Below are 20,525 nucleotides of genomic sequence, written 5' to 3'. Positions count from 1 at the left end.
CTCTCTAAATATATAAGTTTTTCATAAGAATTTATCATTTTAGTTATTTTATCAAAATATACTTTTTTTTAATTCTGTACATGGTTTAATGGAAGAAAAGGTTGAATAAAAGCATAAAATATAGGTTTCAAGCATTGTTAAATGTACAAATCATGCAACACACATGTGCCTTTCCAAACAGTTGTAATTTATATTACTGTATATTTATACTACTTTCATAAGTCCCTCAAGCACCAACTGATCAAACATATTTTACGAAATGTCTTAGTGGTGTTTGCCCATGTTTAAGACCATCAGTTTATGTCCCAGAGGCAGCTCACATGGTCATCACCTGATATATACTGGCAAGTATACTAATTCTACCACTGCAGAGACAACAGACATCAGAAAGCAACAGCACCTATCGGTGTGTCACCAATCTAAATACTCTATCTTTTATTAATGTAATAGTTTTAAAGCCATTCTTCTGGATGATGTAACTATCAGTATCTAGTTGATTAAGATTGATTAAAGAGGTTGCATGTGTGAATCTTGTGTTGTATAGAGGTGTGTTTTATACTACACTAGTACTCTTTGCTGTTGAGGAACCCTGCACCTTCTACTCAGTTTGTTACTTCATTCTTACCTCCATTCCGTTCCTCACTTAAAGACACGGCATAGTTACACGCAATCCTATCCTCATCCAAGTTCAACACAATCTAACCTCAATACACTCATCTCCTTAAAAATTCTATGCTACTGTGAGCATTCTGGTGATTTAATTGGCTACAGGATACCCATCTCAAAAACTGAGGACATATGGACATGTTGAAGATAAAGGATAAGAAAAAGGTGCTCTGAAGTCAAATGCAATATAAAAACATAAATGATCAACCTGTTGCAATGAGTATCGAAATGACGTTGTTGGGCTATTCACTTGACTAAAGCACCCATGTCAGAGTGTGCTCTGACCAAGTTCTTCTGTTCTCTTGTCTACACCCAGCCCTTGAGTCACAACAATTCCATTATCCAGACATTGATATTTACCCACTTCTTTATCTTTAACATAGCACTATGAAAAACTGCAGGGACATTTTGTGCAAATCGACTTTCGCTGATAATCAGACATTTCTTAGAGGTGTGAATTTCTGGCAATACAAACTTCAAGTTCCACTTTAGTTTATCCTTTCAATAAATCTGTTGGGATGATGGCCAATTTATTGTGTTGTGTCATGTTTCAGGAAATACTAAAGGTCAAGTTTTACCAATGGAACATGTAAAATGCTGCACCCAAATGCTTTGCAAGGCAAATATTTAATGGAACAGTTTAAAAAATGTTGCTCATTTCTAACATTGAAGATGAAATTATTTTGCCTATTAGGCCCACGAAAGGTAAACTCAACCTCTTCCAAATGTATCTAAAGACACAAGGAGCTTTTTGGACATAAGCTGAATGGGGTATAGCGCAGAGTGGCATCAGATTGGAAGAAAATTTATACCGCATCACCTGTACAAGTGATTAATAGAGTTTAATTAATACACCGCTTAGAGCACATAATGTCTGTCATCCATGACTGTCCTAATTGTTTTAACTGTACCTGGTCAGCTTGATTAATCTACTATGAGGCCTAACCTTCAACTCTTAATTGTGTAAATTTCATTGAATATATCCCTTTTTGCTGTTGAACTCAGTCACTACCATTCAGTGGCGAATCCGGGGGGGAGGCACCCATCCCATTTATACACAATAAGAGCGGGCGAGCAGCACCCTCTGCCTGCCTGTTTCTATCGACGGGAACATGTATGCAGTGCACGGATGCAGACAGTTCGCACCTGCTAGAAAAGAAGAAGGGGTGGTGCACTATATCACTCTGCCCCATAAGAAAAAATCTAGGTCTGTCCCTGCTACCAATAGAATTTGGCTGATGTTGCTATACTTTTAAAATGATGTATTTTTACTGTGCTAACTTATTGATGGTGATTATGATTGGAATTGTTCTATTATCTGCTGCTTCATTTCCTCTCTATTTACTGCTGTACTCCCCTCCCTTGCAAAAACTCAATAATAATTTATTAAAATAAAGACTCAGAGTGTGCCCTCCACTGTCGACACAATGGGTGCAGGGAGGAGGGTTTTTAGAAATAACTGGAACTAAGGAACATGCTGCCTCCCCTTCTTATCAGCTTAAACACACAAAGGGGCTTACCCTTTGACTCATGGTAGGAAAAAAAGAGGATGGGGCATAGCTATCCCATTCTTTGTATGGCTATTTAACAGGAGGTGAGGCAGTGTGTGGTAGAATACTTTGACACCAGTGCTGTTTTTACCACCATTTCAAATTGACATCCAAATTAAATAAAGTTGCAAACTTTCAAGGCTCTTTCTGTTGTTTATGGGTACAGGTTGATTAAGGACATAGGGGAGAGGAAGGACATCAACCATTAGGTGCTTATCTTATGTACGAACCTGATATGTAAAACAGTATGAGACACATTCACAAAATCCAAATTTATAGCATTTACTGAAATTCCAAGATCCATTTTGCAGCTGACCTCCTTGTAAAACATAATCATGTTGATATGACAATGTAAACCAAATTTAGAATATAAATATTGTTTAAGAAGATGTTAATATTTGTGTTCTGAATGTTCTTATATAATAGTGGATAATAAGTGGCTCAGGAGCTACATTGAAGAGACTCACCTACAGACTATTGGATCATCCATATTTTCCCTCTTAAATAGAAAACAATAGAGTGGTGCATTCACACAGGAACAAAGGTGGTGTCTTCTTGCTCATTAACCAGTTTTACCAGTCAGACATGCATTAAGCTGCTGCTTAAGTTGTGTAACTGTGTTGTCCTGATACTGTAATCTTATAATGGGCTACTATCTTAGCAGAGTGAATGCAATGTGCAATTAAAATCTATGGGCCTGACTCATCAAGGCAAGCAAAAAAAAAAAGGAGTAAATTTGCATCTTGGCAAAACCACGGTACATTGCAGAGGGAGGTAAATTTAAAATTTGGGGACATATTTATAATTGGGGTAGGGCATGTCCTAAAATCTAGGATGGGCAAACTACGGCCCGCGGGCCAGATCCGGCCCACTTAGAGGTTCTATCCGGCCCGCCAATATTTAATTTTTTTTTATTAAAATATGCATAAAATTATTAGGGCCGACCCTGTGCATCAGAACCTTCATTTTTATGCCTTCCCAGCTATTTCCTCCATTACACTTCATCCTACTTCCTAAAAGGACACTTCGTATGTCAATCACTCAAACACCTGCCCACCCCTTAATGGCTGAAAGTCATGAGAGAAGAGATGGGCTGGGCCATATACTAAGGCAGATTTCGATTGACTGCTGTGTTGTCAGTTAGTGGCTCACCAGAAAGACGGATCTGCAACAACCTGCTGAAATAAGTGCTGTGTCTGTACGATCGCTGCACTTATAGAGGTAACACTGCTATATAACACTGCTATATAACACCCTCCCCTCCCATTCAAAAAATTTGTATTATATATTTCGATATTTGAGTTTTTTAATAAATTATATTGGCCCGCCTAAAGTTTTTCTTTTTTATATGGCCCGCTACTGAAAAAGTTTGCCCATCACTGTCCTAGATCAACTTTAAATTTCAGTGTAAAAATAAGGCAAGTATTTGTGTACTACATGAAAAAGCAGTCAGTGCAAAGTAATAAACTAATTTGCACCCCCTGCTTTATAACATGGATTTTCCAGGAACAAACTTACTCCTTTTTTTGCTTTGCGCCCCTTAATGGATCAGTCCCCCCATGTCTCTCTATAAAGGTATTATGTCATCATTTGAGGGATTAAGGGCCATTTATGAAGCACCTAAAAATTTAAATCCTGTTGCCCATCACTGTTTTTATTCCTGAGTTGGCAACTCCCCAAATCCTTAATATCTCTCTCTCTCTCTCTCTCTCTCTCTCTTCTCTCTCTCTCTCTCTCTCTCTCTCTCTCTCTCTCTCTCCTGATGTGATGTGGTCCAAATGGAAAAAGAACACAAGGTACTTATCTTAGTGATCCCGGGCATTCCAGAGCATCGCCCGTTAGCCAGGTGATCATGCAAAACACTCTGCATTCTTCTGTAGTGTATAGGCTAATGTGGCAGATTTGAATGATAATTAGCAACATATGGGGTATTATTCATTAAGGAAAGGAAAGCAAAAATACGAGTAACTTTGCACCTTGGCAAAACCATGTTGCATTGGAGAAGGATGTAAATTTAAAATGTGATGGCAGATTTATAGTGTGTCCTAGATGAGTTTTATATTTCAGAGTAAAAATAAAGCTTTCAGGTAATTGTGTGCTACATGAAAAGTTCAGCATATGCACTTCCCTCCCTACAAAAGGCTTGGGAACTGATATAGCCCATTGCATTTGAATTTTAGACATTCTGGCAGGAGCTGGGAATCCAGCTTGGCCAGATCATTCGACCAGGGATGTCAGGAATTAAATCAAAAGTATAATCGGAGATGCAACTGAAACATGCAAATATTGAAAAAGGTTGGGAGTCCTTTGGCCACGTATTTCAGGATTGCACATGGGTAGCAGAGTGTCGGGAACTCAGGATAGCTTATAGGTAAAATGGTGTTAGGAAATCAGGATAGCACACTGGTAGCAGGGTGTCAGGAACTCAGGATAGCACACTGGAGCAGGGTGTCAGGAAACCAGGATAGCACACTGGTAGCAGGGTGTCAGGAACTCAGGATAGCACACTGGTAGCAGGGTGTCAGTAACTCAGGATAGCACACTGGTAGCAGGGTGTCTGGAACTCAGGATAGCACACTGGTAGCAGGGTGTCAGTAACTCAGGATAGCACACTGGTAGCAGGGTGTCTGGAACTCAGGATAGCACACTGGTATCAGGGTGTCAGGAACTTACAATTGCACACAGATAGCAGAGTGCCAGGAGCTCAGGATAACATACAGTAGTAAAGTGTCATGAAATCAGGATTGCACTTGGCTAGCAGAGAGTAAGGAGCAATCAGCAGTGTCAAGAACTCATGAGTGCACATTGATAGTGCAGGGTCAAAATCTCAGGATATTACATAGGTAGCAGGGTAAGGATACCAAGGTAATGCTACCACAACTTGGATCAAATAAATCACCTAGGCAAATAGAGGTTGAGAAATACGCAATTTTATTGTATATATAAAACACATGACACACAAAATAATAGAAAATATGCAACATATACCAGTGGATTCTCCACATTGCAAACTACACACTGCTGCACCTCACCAGGGTGATTGTCTCATTCACAATCATGCTCTTCACACTCTACTGATGTGGCAGCGACTGAGTTCAGTGTCCTCTTGCTGTTGTCTGGTACACAAAGAAAGCACAGTCCCTGGAGACTGGACCAGCCCAACAGGAGTAAGGGCTCCTTGTCAGCTATGTCCTGCAGCAGCTCTCCCTGTGTCCTATGTTTCACTTAAAAAAATTCTCCTGTTCTCCCTTCCCATGGGCTGCTTGTGAACCTCTCCCAGTCCTCAGCTCACTGCAGCTGTCCCCACCTTTGAAAGGTGCTCATCTACATAACACTTTCATTATTGCCTAAAACAAAGACTAATTAATATGGAATTCTCTGTGTGCGGATTCTCTCTTAGAAAATGCCAATTCCTTAATACATTTACTACATTACAAGACACCAATAATAAGGATAACATTATACTTTTGAATTCATCCATACATGGTGAATATACTATAATCCAAACAATATTAAGCACAATTTGAAAGAGAAGGGAGAGTCCAGCAGGGTACACCCCTGTTTCCAAGGTCCTGACACCACTACTTCATCAAAAGAAGCATTTCAGGAGCTCAGGATTGCACACAAATAGCAGAGTGTCAGGCAACCAGGATTACACACTGGTTGCATGGTGTCAGGAAATTAGGATAGCACACTGTTAGCAGGGCGTTAGTAACTCAGGGTGGCACACTGTTAGGTAGCAGAGTGTTAGGAACTCAGGATTGCAGAAACAGGATAGCAGGAACTCAGGATAACAGGTCATCCTTGACAGAGAAGAAATCAGCACCAGCCTAGTCTGATTGTCCTTATTGACAGGGAAGTCCCCACAGCTATTATGAAGACATAGTAACAAAATTACTTTCAGAATAAGCCACACACTCTGCAAAAGATGCTTGCTTGAAAATCTCCCTGTGTTTGATCCGATCTGATATTTCATAATTAAAAGGTATAGATTCCATTAAAAAATAGAGTTTGATGTCAGCATTTGAAGGAAACTTTGAAACATACATAAAGATATTAAACAAACATTTCAAATATATTTTTCTATGATGTTGAGAAAATCCACTGACCAATTTAGGACTGATCCATAAAATGGGAAAGTATTGCCTGGACCTAATATGTTTTAATCCGCTGTGAGATTCAAATGTGCAGGCTTGTGCATTGTTTCACTGTTGACTCATATGATTATAATAGAGTGCAGGCCAAGTTAACCATCACTAGCAAATCACTTCCTTGAAGAAATGACTTTATAAAGCAAATTTATGTAGAACAGAATTTCAGCATCTGATACAATGTAACCTTTTAAGCAGATAGAGCTTCATCAATCTCCAGCTTGTACATGTGTAATTTATCTGGCTCTAATTTCAAACTGTTGCCACACAATTAATCTTTGCACTCTGAAATGTTAAGGCTTTGAAAGTCTTCCATCTTCTCTTCTGTTAGCGTTACCCCCCAGTTATTTGGACAAAGTCAATTTGTTGTTCTCTATGTCAATATTTCTTTGAGGAAAACTCCCACCTTTAAACATATCAGCCTAAGGTTTACTGTCTGATTCAGCAACTTAATTGAAAGAGATGTTCACATACATTTTTCCCCCAAAAGCTTTTCTTTGGTAGACATTACTTTTTCTAATTAACATTTATTAATATACCACTCTGAAGATCTACGATCTGTCCAGCATGGAAACTCCTTTCTTATTTCTCTGCAACCAGTCCATCTCTTTTCCTCCCTCTCATTACAACCAATCTTGATAAAGTCTGACCCCTGTGCTATCAGCTTCCACTCCTCTTGCTATTGTAATGCAACAGGGGCATCAGTACTGGATTGGCTAGGGATCTTCAGAACAGTATCTCTTATATATTAATGTTTGCAACAGGGCTAAAGCAGAGCTCCTGTACATAAGTATAAAAGCACTGAAGCATTCCCCACAATAATAAAATATTCCATGCCAACACCTGGGGGTAAATGTATGAATGTCCGAATTCTGCAAGTCGCCGGAAATCGGCGACTTTGCAGTGAAAATTTAAAGCGGCGATGGCTTGTAAAGGCAAACTTGCCTTTACAAGCCATCACCGCTTTAAATTTTACCTGCAAAGTCGCCAATTTCCGGCGATTTGCAGAAATCGGACATTCATACATTTACCCCCTGGTGGTTTAAGTGATTCACTCCACTGAAGTTTTAGAGCTGGGTATCGGTTAAAAAAAACCAAATACTATCCAGTTTCAACCATAGCCTCATTTATTGTATTGCTGAATGCATCAAATATGCCAACCGTATTTGTCTAGCTATGACAAATTGATGTTGTAGAGAACAAGATACAAGAAAATCAATAAACAACATTTCAATCTTCTGAGTTTGAGACATTGTCTATCCTGTTTGCTACCATCATATAGGGTGGAAGAAATATACTTGCTGTACTGGGTAGGGAGCTGAAGGTGGTAGGAACCTTTTTTTTTTTTTTTTTTTAATAAGATTGTTAATCACTGTTTGCACAAATATGTGGTGCTGTTGTGTTCTCCCTGACACCTACCTGCTAACACCTAGCTGAAGTTCATTCTCAGGTGAGGCAGGCAAAATGGTACAAAGGCAGTTATCTTCTGATTGTGAATGTATTATTTTGAGTATATTAACAAGAATATGTCCAATTTCTTCACACAATAAACAATTTTTTTTAATAAATCACAACCACTTGTCACAGTACAGTTTCTTTTCTCTTTCCACTCTCACCTTTTATCGGCGGATAGTACATTCACTTGGCGCAAGGCCTGAAACTGCCAGATTGCATTACAAGGACCCTCACTTTGCTCTTCTCTCTTCTGCTTTACACGTTTAGGGTAGCTGATAATTTCCCCTAAACTGTCCGACAAGGCTTATACACTGATTGCTCATTTTTACTGTACCAAGATTCACTCTTCCTCACCTTTCTCTCTCAAAGCTTATACCCACAATCTTGATATTTGAAAGACTCTCACATACATGATGCTAGTTGCACTCTTAGCTATTGCTATCTAGCAACTCTTCTTACTGTTGTGGTGCAACAGGGAGAGGGGTGACAGCACTGGAATGGCTATGGATCTTCAGAAAAATATCTCAGGTAAATTAATGTATGCCATAGGGCTAAAGCAGAGCCCCTGTACATAAATATAAAAGCAGTGCGACATTCCCCACAATAATAAAATATTTCATGCCAACACCTGGTGGCTCTAAGTGACTCAACCCACAGTGGTTTCAGATCTGGGAAGTTGTTCAATAAATCTGCTACTATCCAGTTTAAACTAGAGATGGGCTGCTCGGTTCCCCAAGATCCGAACCCGCCCGAACTTCACCTATCCGAGCAGGCTCGGTACTCTCCCGCCCATTCGGATTCTAAATCGAGGCAAAACGTCATTGTGACGTCGTCGGATCTCAGAGCTCGGTTCTCGAGATATTTGAAATGCATAAATACATAAATACCCGCCTCCACAGCAATCCATCACCATTTGACAGAGGGAGAGAGCAGGGTTAGGTCACAGGCAGCATTAGAGCAGGGACAGAGCAATTATTGTATACTTATTCTTTCAATTATTATTGAAATTCTGCTAGCAATTCTTCTAGCAATTGTTAGAGCAGGAAGAGAGGAGGATAGAGGAGGCATTTTTTTTTAATATTTTGCACTACAAGTGCTTTGGGGTGTCCCATATTCCCCAGTGTGAAACCACAATTTTTCTGGCTGCAGAAAGTCTTATCTAGCAGCAATGTCTATTGAATAATTTGCACTACAAGTGTTTTGGGGTGTCTCATATTCCCCAGTGTAAAACAATAATTTTTCTGGCTGCAAAAAGTCTTATCTAGCAGCACTATTTATTGGATATTTTGCACTACAAGTGCTTTGGGGTGTCCCATATTCCCCAGTGTGAACAAACAATTTTTCTGGTCCTGAAAGTATTATCTAGCAGCACTATATATTTCATATTTTGCACTACAAGTGTTTTGGTCTCATTAAAATGGATTCAAAGCAGTCCACATATGAGCAGGATCAGCAAGCAGGTGCTGGCACCAGTCCTGATGGTAGTCTTCCCTGTATGTCATCTGGTAAAGCCTATGTAAAAGAACATAGTCTTTTTAAGTCAGGGAAATAAACACTCCCCCCCAAAAAAAATAATTTTATACAGTCTGTGCAGGCTGATTTTTTTCTATTTAACTACAAGTGGAGGGTGTAATATACACCCAAAGATGATGGCTATATTGCCAATAGTCAAAGATGCAGAGGAAGACAACCAGCCTTGCCTGTATAATTTGCAGGCAAGTGTTAGAATTAAGGACGGCCTTCCAGGGATTAAACTGTATTTTTCTTAATTTGCACTGCTAGAGCCAAACAGAAAGATACTTTGGGCATTTCTATTGACTCACTTATCCAAGAAACAGGTGGAGCACTAAATTATTATTTTAGACCAAAAAAATTGGTATTTTTTACAAAAATTGCAAAACAAACCCAAACAAAACCAAAACCAAAACACGCAAGCGCGGTTTTGCCAAAACCAAAACCAAAACACGAAGGTAATCCAGATCCAAAACCAAAACACTGGGGTCAGTGACCATCTCTGTTTTAAACCATACCCTTAAGTTTTGTTTCCCCTAACCTGTCTGAAAAGATTTGCACACTGATGTCTCTTTGATGGTCCAGAAAATAAACAATTGTACCAAGAGTCACTCTTTGTACCCTCACCTGTATTTCTCAGAGTGTCTACACCTAATCTTGATATTCGACTCGCCCATAGATGATTTTAGTTTCGCTTTTAGCTATCCCTTACTTGCAATCAACTCACTCTTATCACAATCTAGCCAAACTCTTAACACAGAGCACTCACTCTGGAACTCCTCCGAACTATCTGAACATTTAAAACTCACCTTCCCCCTTGTTCCACACCCACTCTCTGCCAAATTGCAACTCACTCTGCCTACCTGGGCATCACAGGTGCACATGTAACCAGGGGGCATTACACTTGCTATGCAAAGATACACTCAGGAAATAACCCGTATCTCACTGGGGTGGACAGAAGAACCAGGAACACACTGGAACAGTTGGAATTAACCAAGAATATACTGGAGTAGATGGAATTAACCAGGAACACACGGGAACAGATGGAAGCTACCGGGAACACACTGGAGGAGCCAGAAGCCAACTTAACAGGATAAGAGACTTCATAAACTGGCCCCATCTTGTATCCTAGGCAGTCTTATAAGTGTAGGGCAATAACAAACAGAAGGAGAGGGGTCAAGTGGCAGTAGCACACATGCCTGGGAATCAAAGATGGCATGCACCATCTTTGTGAATTGGGAGCACTGGGTGTCACAGATTTAGGGTATTTGCTTACTGATTTTTGCACTACTCACCCAAGAGGTGCGGAGTCTAACGTGTTCCTGGTTTTCACCAGGGACCCCCGCAAGGAAGTGTGGTCTTAGCTGCGGGAACAAGCAGGTCGCGGTCCTCTAAGGGAGTAATCAGTGAAGCAGTAGATGAAAGCGGTGTCGTACAGGCCCAGTCCAAACCGTGAATTCAGGAGATGTCCAAGGGATAGTTCAAAGCCGTAGTCAGGGAAGCCGGGTCGAGGTCAGAAGCACAGGAGGAAGAGTCAAATATCAAGCCGAGGTCAAGTTCACAGGGAGCACAGAACAGGGGTAGTCAGTAACAAGCCGGGTAATACACAGGAAGCGCTGGAAACGGTACACAGGAACGCTGGAGCTAGGATGAGACCTAATACTCTGGCACTCTCCATGTGCCAGAGTGAGGTTTTTATACAGGTGCAGACCAATCACTGGCGGTGGTGACGCTAAACACCACCGCCGGAGTTACTAGGAAGCGTTCCGTTGCCTAGCAACGGAACGCGCGACCGCTGACCCGGAAGTACGCTCGGTTGCCTGGCAACCGAGCGCTCAGTCACAGAAGCAGACGTCCGTCTCTGTGCGGCAGGCATAGCACGGAGACGGCGTCTGACAGTACCTCCTCCCCTACTTTGTTGGATAGATCTTTGTTTGAAGAACTGTTTCAATAACCGTGGGGCATGGAGATCTTCTTTTTGCACCCAGGATCTCTCTTCTAGCCCAAAGCCTTTCCAATGTACTAAGAATTGGTGTCGTCCATGAAGGATACGGAAATCCAGGATACGACTAACTTCAAATTCTTCACCTTCCGTAGTACGTACAGGAGCTGGACGATGAGGTGACTGATGAAATTTATTGAGTACAAGTGGTTTGAGAAGAGAGATATGAAAGACATTGTGGATCTTCAGGGAAGAGGGTAACCGGAGTCTGTAGGTTACAGCATTGATCACATGTGTTATGGAAAAGGGACCAATATAACGGGGAGCCAATTTTTGAGAAGGTACTCTTAACTTAAGGTTACGTGTGGATAACCATACTTTGTCATGAACCTGTAAAAGAGGGACCAGTCTCCGATGGCGGTCTGCTGCTTGCTTATAGCGTAGGGAAGTCTCTTGGAGTCTAGCTTTTGTGTTAGACCAAATCTGAGAAAGGTTCCGCATGACATCCTCCACTGCGGGGACTGACAAGGAACTTTGGCTGGAAAAATCTGGGAGGGTGGGTTGGGAACCATAAACAATAAAAAATGGAGAGGCACCAGTAGACTCGTGATGATGGATATTGTGAGAAAACTCCGCCCAGGGTAAGAGATTAGCCCATTCTGCTTGATTATCTGAAGAAAAACATCGTAAGAAGACTTCGAGATCTTGGTTAACCCGCTCTGTTTGACCATTGGTTTGTGGATGATAACCCGATGAAAACTTGAGGTCAGACCCAAGTATTTTACAAAAGGCCCTCCAGAATTTGGAAACGAATTGCACTCCACGGTCAGAGATGATCTCACGAGGACATCCATGAAGTCTAAATATTTCTTTAATGAAGATAGAAGCTAACTGAGAAGCAGATGGTAGAGCAGACAAAGGTACAAAGTGGGCCATTTTAGAAAATCTGTCCACAACAACCCAAATAGTGGTGTATCCATTGCTGGGGGGAAGGTCTGTGATGAAATCCATGGATATGCTTTGCCAAGGGGAATCTGGAATGGGAAGTGGTTGAAGGAGTCCAGAAGGGGCCATTCTGGGGTTCTTACAACGGGCACATGTATCACAAGAAGCCACAAAACTTCGTACACCTGACGAAGAAATTCAAGAGTTTTCTTAACACCAGCGTGCCCTGCCAATTTAGAGGAATGCGCCCAGCGGAGGGTTTTAATTCGCAAATTAGGCTCTAAGAAGGAACAGCCCCTTGGGGGTGTCTTGGCCGTGGTTTTGGTAAGGGCGATAACCCTGGTAGGATTTAGAATGGGTAGAGGTTCCGAGGAAGTACAGAGATCCGTGTTGTCAAAAGATCGAGATAGAGCATCAGCTCGGATGTTCTTGGATCCTGGGTGGTAGGTCAGGATGATATCAAAACGTGCGAAGAACGATGCCCATCGAGCTTGGCGTGGATTAAGGCATCGAGCCTCGCTAACATAAAGCAGGTTTTTATGATCGGTAAGAACCGTTACTGGATGACGTGAACCTTCAAGTAAGTGTCGCCACTCCTCTAGGGCAGCTTTGATAGCTAGTAACTCTTTGTCACCAATTCCATAATTCTTCTCGTGGGATAAAAAAAATTTGGAAAAGAACCCGCAAGGTAAATGAGAACCGTTTTTGGATTTTTGGAAGAGTACTGCCCCCACACCTATAGCAGAGGCGTCAACCTCTAGAAAAAAGGGTTCAGATTGATCCGGTTGAGACAGGGCTGGAGCGGATGAAAAGGCCTGTTTCAGGAGATTAAATGCCTTTAGGGCTTCTGGAGACCAATTCCTGGGGTTGGCTGATTTTCGTGTCAGCGCTGTTATAGGTGCAATAATGGAGGAGAACCCTTTAACAAATTGTCTGTAATAATTGGCGAATCCAATAAACCTTTGGATGGCCTTGGTGCCCTGGGGAAGAGGCCAGTTGGTAATGGCAGACACCTTTAGTGGGTCCATGCTTAATCCTGCTCCGGAAACAATGTACCCAAGGAAAGAGATTTGTTCCACTTCAAAGATACATTTTTCTAATTTGCAGAAGAGTTGATTAGCTCGTAATCGGAGTAAGACTTCCTTCACATGGTGTCGATGGGAGGCAATGTCTTGGGAAAAGATTAGAATGTCGTCCAAATAGACAACGACGAAGTGATATAAACAGTCTTGGAAGATTTCATTAACGAAGGATTGAAATACTGCGGGGGCGTTACTAAGCCCGAATGGCATGACTAGATATTCGAAATGTCCGTCCCGCGTGTTAAACGCTGTCTTCCACTCGTCTCCTTGACGTATCCGTACTAAATTGTATGCCCCTCTGAGATCTAGTTTGGTAAAGATGCGGGCTCCACTAATCTTGTCGAAAAGGTCCATAATAAGGGGTAATGGATAACGGTTCTTGATAGTAATTCTATTTAGATGCCGATAATCAATACACGGGCGTAAGGATCCGTCTTTCTTCTTAACAAAGAAAAATCCTGCTCCGGCTGGAGAAGATGATTTTCTAATGAACCCTCGGGCTAGGTTTTCAGATATGTATTGTGACATAGCTTGGGTCTCCGGTAAGGACAGGAGATACGTCCTACCGCGAGGAATTTGTTTTCCCGGGATTAATTCAATCGGACAGTCCCACGGGCGATGGGGTGGAAGAATCTCTGATCTTTGTTTGGAGAAGACGTCCTTAAAGGCTAAATAGACCGAAGGTAATGTACAGGTTTTAGAATTCGTCTGAGTATGACAGACTTGAAAGCGGTGTGAGGGAATACATTGCTTATGACACTGCGGGCCCCAGGAAATTACCTCCGCACGAATCCAGTCAAATTGAGGAGAATGGTTCCGGAGCCAAGGAAGGCCTAGTATCAGTGGATTAATAGACTGTGGTAATACTAGGAATTGGATCCACTCTTGATGTAAGGCTCCTACCAACAATTGAACCGCACTCGTAATGCTGGAGATGACACCGTTGCTGGCACGGTTACCATCCACGGCAGTGAGGGTAAGCGGTTGGGGCAGATCTTGAATGGTTAACTGGAGCTCTGAAGCAAGAGAGGCCGAAATAAAATTTCCTGCGGCACCGGAGTCCACGAAGGCAGAGATTAGTTGGGGTCCTTTAGTAGTCAAGAGCTGGACAGGCATGAGAAACTCGAGATTGGAGGTGGAGTAGGGAGTGGAAACGGTGACTCCTAAGGCGGCCTCCCTCTTACCGTCTAGGAGGAGGCGTTTCCCGGTCTCTTGGGACAGAGACTTAGAACATGACCAGACTCCCCACAATATAGACATAATCTCTGCTTGAACCGTCTCTCGCGTTCTTCAGACGTTAGTTTAGAGCGGCCAAGCTGCATAGGTTCTTCAGTGGAAGATATTGGGTTTTGAAATTGGGGAGCCAAACGGGGAGTCCGTCTTGTAGAGGACCTTTCTGAACTTCTCTCTCTGAAACGCAGATCGATCCTGATACATAATGAAACGAGGGCGTCCAACTCCGAGGGGAGTTCTCTGGTAGCCAATTCGTCCTTAATTCGATCGGTAAGACCCTGCCAGAAGGAAGCAATGAGGGCTTCATTGTTCCATCGAAGCTCAGAGGAGAGAGTCCGAAATTGTACGGCATACTGCCCGACAGACATAGAACCTTGTCGCAGGTTCAATAGGCTAGATGCGGCAGAAGAGACTCTGCCCGGTTCGTCGAAGACCTTCCTGAACATGTCAATAAAGGCTGCGGAGTTCTCCAGCAAAGGGTCATTGTGCTCCCATAACGGGGATGCCCAGGCCAGGGCTTGCCCACTAAGTAGCGAAATTATGAAGGCTACCTTGGTACGTTCCGAGGAGAATGCTGTAGAGTTACACTCGAAGTGAATGGCACACTGGTTAAGGAACCCTCTACATCTTTTTGGATCCCCGTCAAACTTATCGGGGGAAGGTATTCTTAGTCCAGTAGTGGCGGCTGGAGGGGCAGCAGGAGCCGCAGGGGACACTGCAGAGCGAGAAGGAGCCGCAGATGGTTCCGTAGGAGGGGTTTGTCCTGTCCGTAGAGAGTCCAGGCGAGATAGGATTCCCTGCACACACTGGAGTAAACGAGCCTGGTCCGCCTCCTGTTGTTCCACTCGGCGGCCCAGGTGGATAATGAGGTCCCGAGTTGTAGGTTCACCTTTTCCATCTGACGTCATGGCCAGAGTATACTGTCACAGATTTAGGGTATTTGCTTACTGATTTTTGCACTACTCACCCAAGAGGTGCGGAGTCTAACGTGTTCCTGGTTTTCACCAGGGACCCCCGCAAGGAAGTGTGGTCTTAGCTGCGGGAACACGCAGGTCGCGGTCCTCTAAGGGAGTAATCAGTGAAGCAGTAGATGAAAGCGGTGTCGTACAGGCCCAGTCCAAACCGTGAATTCAGGAGATGTCCAAGGGATAGTTCAAAGCCGTAGTCAGGGAAGCCGGGTCGAGGTCAGAAGCACAGGAGGAAGAGTCAAATATCAAGCCGAGGTCAAGTTCACAGGGAGCACAGAACAGGGGTAGTCAGTAACAAGCCGGGTAATACACAGGAAGCGCTGGAAACGGTACACAGGAACACTGGAGCTAGGATGAGACCTAATACTCTGGCACTCTCCATGTGCCAGAGTGAGGTTTTTATACAGGTGCAGACCAATCACTGGCGGTGGTGACGCTAAACACCGCCGCCGGAGTTACTAGGAAGCGTTCCGTTGCCTAGCAACGGAACGCGCGACCGCTGACCCGGAAGTACGCTCGGTTGCCTGGCAACCGAGCGCTCAGTCACAGAAGCAGACGTCCGTCTCTGTGCGGCAGGCATAGCACGGAGACGGCGTCTGACACTGGGGAGCAGAAAAACTCTGACAACCATCCGACTGGGAGTGGAGTATTCGCCGGACTCCAGTAAGTGTATTGCAGTGTCCGGCCTGTGACAATGGTATTTTCAAGGTAACCAAAGGAGACCCTCTCTCTGATGTCCAATACAAATTTCCCTAATACACCTTAAGGCCATTTGTGTTTAACCAGTTAAGACACTTCCTATGTTTTCTCCTTCCTACCCAAGTTCTTAGAGACCTCATTCCATTTGAATTGTTTTGCCATCACCAACCATCTTGTAAAGGGATGATATATGTCCTTCATGGCCTCTTCTTGACTCCCTTCACCTCTGCTGAAACCATCATGCACCAGAATGAGAGAGAGAGACCTTGGACCTCTACCAGATAAAGAAGCATGGGGTGACATGAGAGTGGAGGTAACAAAAAGCTCTATCTCTACAAGGATAAAGGAGACAGCTTACTAAATTACCAATGGTATTATACCCCTGAAAGGCTGAGTACAATGTTCTATCCCCTATTACTGGAGAAACTGTGGTCACAGGGGTATATTACTCTACATTTGGTGGCCCTGTTTTGTTATTGCCCCTTATATGGACACAGTACTCAGCCTCCTAAGCAATATGGTGGAAGCGGAAATTTCAAAGTACCCTTGGACCTTCCTTCTATGTTACCTTCCAAAAACCCTGGCAAACACTTTAAGAAATTATCATTCCATATTTTAGTCAGAGCCAAGTACATATTGGCCAGGATTTGGAAAACCCATTACCTCCTACAATTGTAGAACTCAAAGACTATATCTGGCACATTATGGTCATGAAAAATTTCACCTGTTACCTTCACAACAGGTGACATCTATTTGGGCAGGTCTGAATCCTATGGCTTTTTTAGGAATGCCAGAGCCAGTCTCTATATCAATAAATGATGCATCCCAAGTGTCACGAGGGCAATGCAAGATGGAAGTGGCTGGTGCCACCTTTTTCAAGTCCCAATTCTCTATTGCTCTTTTTTATTACCAATGATATGTGGTAACCTACTTTAAGTCATTCAGTTATTGTCTCGCCTTGTTTTGCACACTGATTATTTTATACACTGATGTTTACACCCTAATTAAGTGATCATGCAAATGTGCTTCTCCCCCATCAGTCTGTAAAATGGGTGTAGACTTGGGATAGGATTTGTTGATGGCAAAACTTATTTTGTCCCAATTTCTTTTATTTTCAAATGTTTGGAACTAGAGAATCAGAGAATGTGGACGTCAGTTAGATATGGCTGCATTTTAGACCATCTCTGTGCCCTACCTTCCCCATAATCATCTTTTTCGCAAATATAAAACAGTTAAACATTTCTGAAGATAGTGAGAAATTACAATCTGGTCCTGGGGAGTGTCATCATGCCAAGGACACGTTTTTTTGAAGATTAACTGAAATGCCTTCTCAATTCAGCTGCTGGACCCAAAAATTTCAATTGTCATGTCTGTGGCCATTTCTGTTCCTTCTTTTGTGATCTCTGTGGCTTCCCTGATGGCAGCAGCTGATGACTCAATTTCAGAGCAGCAAAGTGTTCTGGTTCTGTGTCCTTCAGTAAGCATCATGCCAAAGACAGCTAGTCCAAGCTGATGGATAACCACAAGGATGCTCATGCAGCCCAAAAGTGAAATCCTTTTCCAAAGCTAGAAGAGGAAGAAGTTTCAGCTAAGATAAATGATGAAGAAAAGCCATGGTTGCCAGCACAATTTCCTTATGATTTCTACAATGAATTGTTAATCTGTCATGTCTCTACATACCATTGTCTCATCTAATTTTAACCATGCCACAACTCCGGAAGCTATTATTAATATTCTGTTACCTTATGTATTAATTGTTACTCACAACCGTTACATTGTAAAGTCATTTGGGCATTGCCATTTTTATCTTAAGATTTTATTAATTGCTCTGTAAATAAAGGATTATCATCATAATAATAATAATAATAATAGCTTCTCTTCCAAAATTGAAGCCATTAGACGGAACATCTCCTCCTCCTATCCCTCTCCCACCACCCTCATCGCTTCACCTCCCCTCCATTAACCAGCTGTGGTGCTCCTTCACCCCTACATCAGGGGAAAAAGTTCGCTCCCTTATTCTTTCCTGTCACCCAACTCCGCTGCCTGGGTGTCACTCTTGACTCCTCTCTCTCTCTTTTGCCCCCCACATTCAATCCCTCGCCCAAGCCTGTCGCTTCCAACTCCGTAACATTGCCCGCATCTGTCCCTTCCTCTCTCAAGATGCTACCAAAACCATCAACCATGCTCTCATCATCTCCGGCCTTGCCCCCATCTGCAACCTTCTCCTTACTGGCCTCCCCCACTCCCACCTTGCCCCCCTCTGCTCTACACTCTATATGCGGATGCAAGACTCATCTTCCTCTCACGCCGCTCCTCCTCCGCCTCTCCTCTCTGTCTCGCCTTACACTGGCTCCCCTTCCCAGTCTTCTGCCCCTTATATCTCTAACCTCCTCTCCATTCACACTCCTGCCTGCTCCCTGCGCTCGGCCCCTCCTCCACACTGATCACCTCGTCCCACTCTCGAATCTAAGACTTCTCCCGTGCTGCCCCCCTTCACTGGAACGACCTCCCTTGCTCCATCCATCTCTCTCCCAATCTGTGCTCCTTCAAACGGGCACTTAAAACTCACCTGTTCCTTAAGGCCTACCAACCATCCATTTAACCTCTCATCTCTTCTGCTCATCCTCCCCTGACCCCTCTTCTCTCTCCCCTTTGATTCACTGGCTCCCTTTTGTGTCTGACTTTGTTTACCCTCCCTTAGGATGTAAGCTCGAATGAGCAGGGCCCTCTTCCCTCCAGTCTCCATACCTGTTCTTCTGCTCCGTCTCTACTGTATCTGCCCGCCCGGAGTTTCTGAAGTACTGGTACTTTGTGTTTATTGTTCTGTACTGTTCTACCCTGTATAGTCTACTGTTTGTACTGTGTGCGGCGCTGCGGAAACCTTGTGGCACCCTACAAATAAACGATAATAATAATAATAATTACATACTGGCATTGTTGAGTGGATTGTAGGCAAGGTTGAACGGATCATGAGTGTGGCTTGGACTGATGAGAGGTAGAACTGATTTTATTCCAATTTTTTATTTTAAATGCTGGGAGTTATGCCCTAGTTGACATCATTGCCACTTGTAAAGTACAGGAGAGAAACAGCATATGAATTATATGCACTGAGTTCTGGAAACAGCACATAATAGGGACAATGAAACAAGTTTAGTCAATAAGTTAGCTTAGTGCTACTGGCCACACCCATTGCTAATAAATAACTAATTATTGAAGAAAACAAAATAGGAAGAAAGCAAAATAATATCGTCTTCAGCAAAATGGGAAATAAACAAAAATCAGTTGTTCTAGTGTATTGTAAAACAGTATTTTAAGCACACTGTAATGCCTGTTGCAATCACTGATTGGAGATCTTAGGCAGCTGATTGAAAATCTAAAATAGAGAGTCTGATTTCTAGTACAATGTTCATTCACAATGGCAGTATTCACATAATGATGGTATTGTTCATTGTAATTGGAAGTAGCTATTTTTCTATTATTTTAAATTAAATGCAAAATCTTTTATCAGCCTACCTCTGGAATGACAGTACAATTTGTTTTCCTAAGGGACAGCTCTTCAGATTTTATTTTAAAAAAAGAGACTTAGCAAGAAGCTTCTATGCACATGAATTACATAGGAGCCCTGTTAGCAGCAGATGATTTGAGACATTGTTCACACGTGTACAAGTTAAAGAAGATATTTTCATTATAAAGCAAATTTTATGAGCTGCTTCATACATGTAAGCATCACCACTACCAATTGATACTTTCTAATTTTCTGTCTTCTGCACCCTTTTTATAACTTTGCTATCAAATTAACAAAACTGTAACATACAGAGAGTTCAGCAGTTTTCACAAATAATATAAACATTGCCTTCTTCTTTTTCAGGAATCGTCATTTTACTGGAGGTGTAAATCGTGTTGGGGTTCTCGTCCTCGTTAACACGATTACCACCGGGTTGAGATATGAAATGAGACATTTTACTGAAACAGTCAACCACTACCTAGATAGTATTGTGGCCTGCTGAAGAAGGTAGCTCCACAATAAAATTCATAGACATATGTGTCCAAGGGCTTGTAGGAACAGATAATGGCATGAGCTGACCAGAATGGCTGTTCCAAGGGGTTTTGTTTTTAGCATAAATTTCCCAGGACCTAACAAAGTCTCGAGCATCTGAAGACATGGTGGGCCACCAAACAAAGTGAGAGATTTTCTGTGGTTTTACAGATACCGGGATATCTGGCGGTTTTATGGTCATGGGCTTCAGTGAGGACAGACTTTCGAAGGTGGACTGGCAAAAATAAGCGGTTTGCGGGTGTCTCAGAGGGAGCCAATTTTTTCC

This window comes from Mixophyes fleayi, chromosome 2, assembly GCF_038048845.1.
Source record: "Mixophyes fleayi isolate aMixFle1 chromosome 2, aMixFle1.hap1, whole genome shotgun sequence".
Taxonomy (NCBI): Eukaryota; Metazoa; Chordata; class Amphibia; order Anura; family Limnodynastidae; genus Mixophyes; species Mixophyes fleayi.
The sequence above is the reverse complement of the archived record's forward strand: the minus strand, read 5'-3'. Positions refer to the sequence as shown.